Consider the following 8,475-nt stretch of genomic DNA (forward strand, 5'->3'; position numbering starts at 1 on the left):
GGAAAACCATCCTTGCCTGGAGTTTTGTTATTTGGAAGGTTGTTTATCACTGACTCAATCTCTTCAAAATTAATTGGCCTGTTTAAGAAATGAATTTCTTCCTCTTTCAGTCTTGGTAGTTTATAGGTTTCCAGGAAGGCCTCCATCGCTTCCAGATTGCTTAATTTATTGGAATACAGCTGTTGATAAAAGTTCTAATAATCCTTCCAATTTCATTGGTGTTGGTTGTGATCTCTCCCTTTTCATTCATAATTTTATTAATTTGGGTCCTTTCTCTATTCTTTTGGATAAGTCTTGCCAGCAGTTTGTCAATTTTATTGATTCTCTCAAAGATCCAGATTGTAGTTCTGTTGATCTGCTCTACTGTACTCCTGGTTTCTAATTCATTGATTTCTGCTCTAATCTTGGTCAGCTGCTTCCTCATGTGTGGATTAGGCCTGTCCTTCTCTTGCTGCTCCAGCTTCTTGAGATGAGAATATAAAAACTGCATTTTAGATTTTTCTATTCTTTTGAGTGAGGCTTGGATGGCTATGTATTTCCCCCTTAGGACTGCCTTTGCAGTATCCCATAGGTTTTGGACCGTTGTGTTTTCATTCTCATTGGTCTCCATAAATTGTTTAAGTTGATTTTTGATTTCCTGGTTTATTGAGTCATTCCTGAGCAGGATGGTTCTTAGTCTCCAAGTGTTTGAGTTTCTTCCAAATTTTTCCTTGTGGTTGAGTTCCAATTTCAAAGTGGTGTGGTCTGAGAATATACAGGGAATAATTACAGTCTTGTGGTATTGGTTGAGACCAGTTTTGTGACCCAGAACATGGTCTATTCTTGAAAATGTTCCATGGGCATTAGAATAGAATGAGTATTCTTTGGTTCTGGGGTGTAGTGTTCTGTATATATCTATGAGATCCAACTCGTCGAGTGTGGCATTCAAAGCCTTTGTTTCTTTGTCAATTTTCCACATGGGTTTTCTGTCTCTTTCTGATAGTGGAGTGTTGAGGTCCCCTCCTATTAACCTATTTTTATCTATATGTCTCTTGTGGTTAAGAGTTGGCTTGTGTATCTTGCTGCTCCCCTGTTGGGGGCATAGATATTTATAATTGTCATATCCACTTGTTGGATACATCCTTTAAAAATAATATAGTGCCCTTCTGTGTCTCTAACTATAGTCTTTAGTTTAAAATCCAATCTGTCTGATATGAGAATTGCTACCCCAGCTTTCTTTTGAGGTCCATTGGCGTAAAAGATGGTATTCCATCCCTTTACTTTCAGTCTGGATGTATCTCTAGGTTCAAAATGTCTCTTGTAGATAGCAAATGGATGGGTCATGTCTTTTTATCCAATCTGCAACCCTGTGGCATTTGATGGGAGCATTCAGGCCATTTGCATTGAGACTGATTATTGAGAGATATAATTTTAATGATGCCATGTTGCCAGTAAAGTCTTTGTTTATATAGATTATGACTTCTGTTCTGTATCACTCTTGGGGCCTTTTTACTTTTATAGAACCTCCCTTAATATCTCTTGTAGGGCTGGTTTCATGGTTACAAAATTGGTTAATGACTGGCAATTCTGGAAGGTTTTTATTTCTCCATCAATTCTGAATGACGGCCTTGCTGTATAAAGGGTCCTTGGCTGTATGTTTTTCTCTGAAAGAGCTTTAAAAACGCCCCCCCCAATCTTTCTCTCATTCCAGGTCTGTGTAGACAGGTCTGATGTAATTCTGATACCTTTGCCTTGCTACGTGAGAAATTTCTTTGCCCTGCCGCTTACAATACTGTATCCTTGGATCTAATATTTGCGAATCGCACTATGACATGACCTGGTGTAGGTTTGTCATGGTTGAGCTTGGGAGGGGTCCTCTCTGCCTCTTGGACACGAATGTTTGTTTCCTTTGCTAGATTAGGGAAGTTTTCAGCTACAATTTGTTCAAATATCTCTCCTAGACCTCTGTTTTTCTCCATCCCCTTGGGGAGGCCGATGATTCTGACATAGGAACGTTTCATTGAGTCAGTAATCTCCTGTAACCTACATTCCTGAGCATGGATTTTTTTGGGTCCAGATTCTATTTTAGCTTTTTCTTCTACTAACCCATCCTCCAATTTGCTGATACGTTCTTCCACCTCCTTCTCCCTGGCCATCAGAGCCTCTAGTTTTGACTGCGTTTGGGTCATAGAATTTTTAATTTCTGCCAGGTTCACCCTCATTTCCGCCCTTAGAGATTCTATATTCTCATTAACATTTTCATTAATACCTTTTTCAAGTCTACACATCATCTTGACCATTGTTACTCTGAATTCCATTTCTGATAATTTGGTTATATCCATATCCATTAGTTCTGTGGCATAGGCCACAGGCTCATTGTCTTTCCTTTGCTGGGGGGCGATTTCTCCTTCTCGTCATTCTGATGAGGAGAGGTTGTAGGGTTTTCCAGAGCCCAAATTATTGACCGGGACCCAGGCCGTGCGCCCTTGTTTTATAGGTATCTTAGGGATGTGGGCATCTTTTTTTTTTTTTTAAGATTTTATTTATTTATGTGACAGAGAGACACCCAGCGAGAGAGGGAACACAAGCAGGGTAGTGGGAAAGGTAGAAGCAGGCTCCCAGCAGAGGAGCCCTAAGTGGGACTCGATTCCAGAATGTCGGGGTCATGCCCTGAGCCGAAGACAGATGCTTAAGGACTACACCACCCAGGTGCCCCGGGATGTGGGCTTCTTGATTTTTCGGCCTGCCTTCTGGCAGAGGGGCCTGCCACGCTGATGCTCAGGCAACCCTGTTTGCCTGAGTCTTCGTGTCCCCTGCGATGGGGGATGGGGATGGGCACACTGTGAGCCGGTATTTCCAGGCTTTTGTTCTCTGGTGTCTTTCCCTGGCGGTTTGCTTTGCCTCTTCTGAGAGTCAGAGCAGCAGTGGCCGAATCTGAGCCTCTGTCTCAGAACAGAGGGATTGTGGACAGTTCTCTACTGATGTTCTGGCCAGTTTAACTCCGTTACTGTTGGTGCTGCTCAACCCTGCAGCGTCCTGGGATGTGGGCCCCACACCTGGTGTCCCAGCCCTCACTTCCAGGGCTGGTGCGTCTCTGTGCTTTGTGTTTCTAACACCATCAACCGCCAGGGGCCAGTCACCCCCGGGCGCTCTAGAGCTCTGTTTCAGTGTGGTTCGCGTGCACTGCGGAGCTCTGGTTTTCAGAGTGGTCGTGCGCGTTCACCGGCTCACGGTCTCATCCTGCTGTCTCGATGGTGCTGGTCTGTGAGTCCGCCCTCCCCCCAGTGCAGGTGGCTACTGCTTCCTGGCGCCCGAACACGGCGGTTCCTTCCCCCTTCCATTTATCTTCTGATATCTGTGCGCAGCTCCCCGCTTTGTACCTCAATACTCATTGCTGTAGATGTTCATTTGTTGAGATCCAGATGTATCTTCCTGTATCTCAGGCTGATTCTGTGGATGTTCATGATGGTCTGGTGCCTATCCAGCTCGACTCAGGGGACCAGCTGAAAAAGGGGACCCCTGCTCCTCCGCCATCTTAACCTGGGTTTGGATCTTCTGAGGAGGGAATAATTTCTTCAGCTCTTTCACAAAATAGTTTTTCTGGTTATTGAAAAATTTTGTCTTCTACTCTCCAGTTTCCTGCTACCTGCTAATTACCAAAAGGAAAAAGGCAGAGTCTATGAGTGAATATTAAAGTACTTTCAGCTAATTTGAATGTACAGGGAGGTCATGCTGGTAGTTTCAGACTGGAACTTGTGGAGCGGAATGTTTTGGTGAGGTATTATGTAGGATAATAACCTTAAATTAGCTGACCCAGGCTAAGGGGACCTTGTTGGTTCTCAGAACGTTATCATAGGCTTTGAATAACAAGAGGCATTGGCTATTTCTTTCTTCCCTGGGAGCAGTAATAAGCCCTCGTTTCCATAGCACTTAAATTTACATGTAAAAACCTACAATCTCATAAATCCTCTCACTAGTCCAGTGGTGAGAGAAACAGAGCTTACTTTCTCCTTTGGACAGATGAATAATCAAAGATGCAAAGAAGGGAAGTAACTTTTAAAGTTGTACAGAAATTCAGAGTCAGGGCTGGAAGTTGAGTAAACATTTTCTAACTTTATCCTTGACAATCTCACTAATCCTAGCGTTCGGGTGGACTGAAAATTCCTTCATGGTTTTGTTTTCATTGAACCTCAGGTTCACTCTTGCAGCAGTCTTTGTATCCTGCCTCTCCCCCCAGTATTTTCCCAGCCACTCAAAATGTCAGCATCAACTTAGTACCAGCCAAGATCATTCTCAGACCATTATTAGTATTATTGTGGGAAGTGGAATTTGGGGGGAATTTAACGGTAAGTCAGTCTTTAAAATCTCCTCTTGCATTTTAAGATTTGTGTCTAACAGTCATTAATTGTTTTTCAATGGAGGCACCATTGACCTGTTGGGTGGGATAATTTTCTATTGTGTTATTTGGTCTTGTGTAGCTCATGAAATTTCACATCCCTTGTCCTCTCTTACTAATTTCCAGTAGAGCTCCTTAGACTTTGTGACAATTAAAAATGTTCTCTCCCCATTTGTAAACACTAGTTTCTATGCTTTATTGAGAAATGCCAGTAGACCCTGCACCAGTGGCCTTCTTGGGGTAGGGAATAGGCAGGGGCTCTCTGAGGTGCTGGATGTTGTAGTGCCTTTATTGATCCTGGACTCCCAAACAAAATGAGGTCTTAGGGTTCTCTTTTGAGACTAATTCTAATAATATGGCACTCTACACTCTTAACATGGATATTATCTCACAATTTTCTCATGATACTTAATAGAAATTGGATATGTCTTCTTTGGTGGTTCATCATTGAAAGTAGCCTATAAGCAGTCTATGGAAAGCAGTGTGGTGTGGTCTAAAGAATAAGGGTTTAATAGCCAGACAGACCTGTGTTCAACTCTCAGCTTTACTACTTATGATCTGTGTAAACTGGGAAAGTTACTTAACCTTTTTGATCTTCAAGTCTTTGGCTATAAAAATGGAGGTAATACCTTGATGGGTTGTTGTGAAGAGAACAGATGTATCTTCCTGCATCTCAGGCTGATTCCGTGGATGTTCATGATGGTCTGGTGCCTATCCAGCTCGACTCAGGGGACCAGCTGAAAAAGGGGACCTCTACTCCTCCGCCATCTTAACCTGGGTTTGGATCTTCTGAGGAGGGAATAATTTCTTCAGCTCTTTCACAAAATAGTTTTTCTGGTTATTGAAAAATTTTGTCTTCTACCCTCCAGTTTCCTGCTTGGAAATGAATTAATGAATATAAGCAACAGAGCATATAGTAGGCCCTCAATAACTATAGTTTTCTTCTCCCTGTTAATTCTGGGGAGTAGGCTTATATGGATAGGTAGAAGGAGTAAGTAGTCACAAAAGCTAAGGTGGAGACTCTAAGAAATGCTTCCAGTTGTGAGGTAGATCAAAGGTCCTGGATTTTACACCCAGTTTGCCCAGAGTCATCTAGAAGAATACTGAGGCTCAGCAGCTTCCCACAGACACCTCCAACATTGGCTTTGATCCTGACTGGTGTATGATAATTACCTAAATTAAATTGACATACTGTTAATAACCTCTAGGAGGGTAAGAGGGATCTCCTTAAGGTGGAAGCCTTAAGCCTTTTCATAATCAAGCAGCATTAGCCTTTGGAAAGGTAAATAATGTTGATCTCCCCCTTCATTTGCTAAGTTGTAGGGGTTTTGTTAATTTTCCCCCCAGACCACATAAGGGCTAGCGGTTTAAGCTCAAGTAGCCAAAAACACTGTCAGGGTCTTAAAAGTAGCCAACAGAGCACTTACTATGTTCCAGATGCTGTTGCAAGCAATTTATAAATATAAACTCATTAATCTCACAATGTCCCTTTGAGGTAGGTAAGATAATTCGTAATATTCCATACATAGGAGAACAGGTATACAGAAGTTAAGCAGTTTTCCTCAGGTCATGTAGCTAGTAAGTTGTACAGCAAGAATATGAGCCCAGCAGCCCGATTTAAGAGCCAATATTTATTTTAAAGATTTTATTTATTTATTTATTTATTTATTTATTTATTTATTTGAGACAGAGAGTCAGTGAGAGAGAAAACATGAGTGGGGGTGGGGAGGGGCAGAAGGAGATGGAGAAGCAGACTCCTCACTGAGGTGGTAGCCTAATGCAGGGATAGATGCTGGGACCCTAGGATCATTACCTGAGCCAAAGGCAGACGCTTCCCTGACTGAACCATCCAGGCTCCCTGAGAGCCCATATTCTTTTTTGTCGTTCCATTCTACTATCTCTCCGGTTTTATTGTTATTTTTTCTTTTAAATTTTTTAATATGTAATGTTAGTCACCATACAGTACATCATTAGGTTTTGATGTAGTGTTCCATGATTCACTGTTTGGATATAACATGCAATGCTCCATGCAATACGTGCCCTCCTTAATACCATCACCAGGATAGCCCATCCTCTTACCCCCTCCCCTCTAAAACCCTCAGTTTGTTTCCCAGAGTCCATACTCTTTCGTAGTTCATTCCCCCCTCTGTTTAACCCCCTTCATTCTTCCCTTCTTTCCCCTACCGGTCTCCCTGTTATTCCTTATGTTCCACAAATGAGTGAACCATATGATAATTGTCTTTCTCTGCTTGACTTATTTCATTTAGCATAATCTCCTCCAGTCTTGTCCATGTTGCTGCAAATGTTGAGTAATCGTTCTTTCTAATGGCTGAGTAATATTCCATTGTATATATGGACCACATCTTTTTATCCATTCGTCTGTTGAAGGGCATCTCAGCTCTTTCCAGAGTTTAGCTATTGTACATAATACTGCTATGAACATTGGGGTACATATTGCCCTTTTCTTCACTACGTCTGTATCTTTTTTGGTAAATACCCAGTAGTGCAATTGCTGGATCATAGGGTAGCTCTATTTTAACTTTTTAAGGGACTTCCACACTGTTTTCCAAAGTGGCTGTACCAACTTGCATTCCCACCAACACTGTAAGAGGGTTCCCCTTTCTCCACATCCTCTCCAACAATTGTTGTTTCTTGCCTTGTCAATTTTTGCCATTCTAACTGGTGTAAGGTGGTAACTCAATGTGGTTTTGCTTTGATTTTCCCTGATGGCCAGTGTTTTTGAAAAATTTTTCATGTGTCTGTTAGCCATTCATATGTCTTTATTGGAAAAGTGTCTGTTCATATCTTCTGCCCATTTTTTGATTTGATTATTTGTTTCTCATGTATTGAGTTTGATAAGTTCCTTATAGATCTTGGATACCAGCCTTTTATCTATAGTTTCATTTGCAAATATCTTCTCCTATTCTGTGAGTTGCTTCCTTGCTTCCTTTGCTGTGCAGAAACTTTTATCTTGATGAAGTCACAAAAGTTCATTTTTCTTTTGTTTCTCTTGCCTTTGGAGATGTGTCATGAAAGAAGTTGCTATGGCCAATGTCAAAGAGGTTACAGCCTATGTTCTCCTCTATGATTTTGATGGACTACTGTCTCACATTGAGCTCTTTCATCCATTTGGTGTTTATCTTTGTGTATGGTGTGAGAGAATGGTCAAGTTTCATTCTTCTGTATATAGCTGTCTAATTTTCCCAGTGCCATTTATTGAAGAGATTGTCTTTTTTCCACTGGATGTTTTCCTGCTTTGCCAATGATTCACTGACCATAAAGTCGAGGGTCCATTTCTGGAGTCTCTATTCTCTTCCATTGGTCTATGTGTCTGTTTTTGTGCGAGTACCATGCTATATTGGTGATCACATCTTTGTAGTATAGCTTGAAATCAGGCAGTGTGATGCACCCAGCTTTGTTTTTCTTTTTCAACCTCTCCTTGGCAATTCGGGGTCTTTTCTAGTTCCACACAAATTTTAGGATTATTTGTTCCAAATCTTTGAAAAACGTCATTGGTATTTTGATGGGGATGGCGTTGAAAGTGTAGATTGCTCTGGGTACCATAGACATTTTAACTATGTTTATTCCTCTGATGCGTGAACCTGGAATGCTTTTCCATCTTTTTGTGTCCTCTTCAAAGTCCTTCATCAGTGTTGTGTAGTTTCTAGAGTATAGATCATTTACCTCTCTGGTTAAGTTTATTCTGAGATATCTTATGGTTTTTGTTGCTATTGTAAATGGAAACCATTCCCTAATTTCTCTTTCTTTAGTCTCGTTGTTCATGTATAGAAATGCAACTGATTTCCTAGCATTGATTTTGTATCCTGTAACATTACTGAATTGTTCTATGAGTTCTAGTAATTTGTGGGTGGAGTCTTTTTGGTTTTCCAGGTAAAGTATCATGTCATCTGTGAAGAGAGAGTTTGACTTCTTTGCCCATTTGAATACATTTTATTCTTTTTGATTGTCTGATTGCTGTTGCTAGGACTTCCAATACTATGTTGACCAATAATGGTGTGAGTGGGCATCCTTGTCTCATTCCTGATCTTAGGGTAAAGGGTTTCAGCTTTCCTCCATTGAGAATGATATTCGCTGGAGGC

The sequence above is a fragment of the Ursus maritimus genome (genome assembly GCF_017311325.1).
Source record: "Ursus maritimus isolate PB19 chromosome X unlocalized genomic scaffold, ASM1731132v1 scaffold_X1, whole genome shotgun sequence".
Taxonomy (NCBI): domain Eukaryota; kingdom Metazoa; phylum Chordata; class Mammalia; order Carnivora; family Ursidae; genus Ursus; species Ursus maritimus.